This window comes from Sinocyclocheilus anshuiensis, unplaced genomic scaffold (assembly GCF_001515605.1).
Source record: "Sinocyclocheilus anshuiensis isolate Anshui unplaced genomic scaffold, SAMN03320099.WGS_v1.1 scaffold248, whole genome shotgun sequence".
Classification (NCBI taxonomy): domain Eukaryota; kingdom Metazoa; phylum Chordata; class Actinopteri; order Cypriniformes; family Cyprinidae; genus Sinocyclocheilus; species Sinocyclocheilus anshuiensis.
In genome coordinates this window covers 7,505-7,746 of record NW_015555734.1, presented here as the reverse complement: position 1 = coordinate 7,746, position 242 = coordinate 7,505, and the positions used below count along the sequence as shown (strand labels likewise).

The window sequence follows — 242 nt, the reverse complement described above, 5'->3', positions numbered from 1 at the left end:
ATCCGGCCCACATCTGGCCCATGTGAAATCCATGCGGGCCAGATGTGGGCCGGATCTGGGCTGAAACTGTCTGCTGTCTGGGCAGTGATGACAGCCCGCTTCCAGTGCCATTCAGCCTACTACTCAGCCCAGGTGACCAGTGGAGTGACGACGTTAGATGTCCGTGTTGAGCTAGGAAGGAAAGTGCAAGCAAACTGAGGTTGATCTTCAATACCAGGAGCGCTGCAGGTTTCCAGCCAGCT

General features: G+C 56.2%; 1 pseudogene; it reads right to left on the bottom strand.

Moving 5' to 3' along the window:
• LOC107672957 (steroid 21-hydroxylase-like) overlaps positions 1-13 on the bottom strand; it is a 3,667-nt pseudogene extending 3,654 nt beyond the window's left edge.
• Between the last annotated feature and the right edge of the window lie 229 nt (positions 14-242).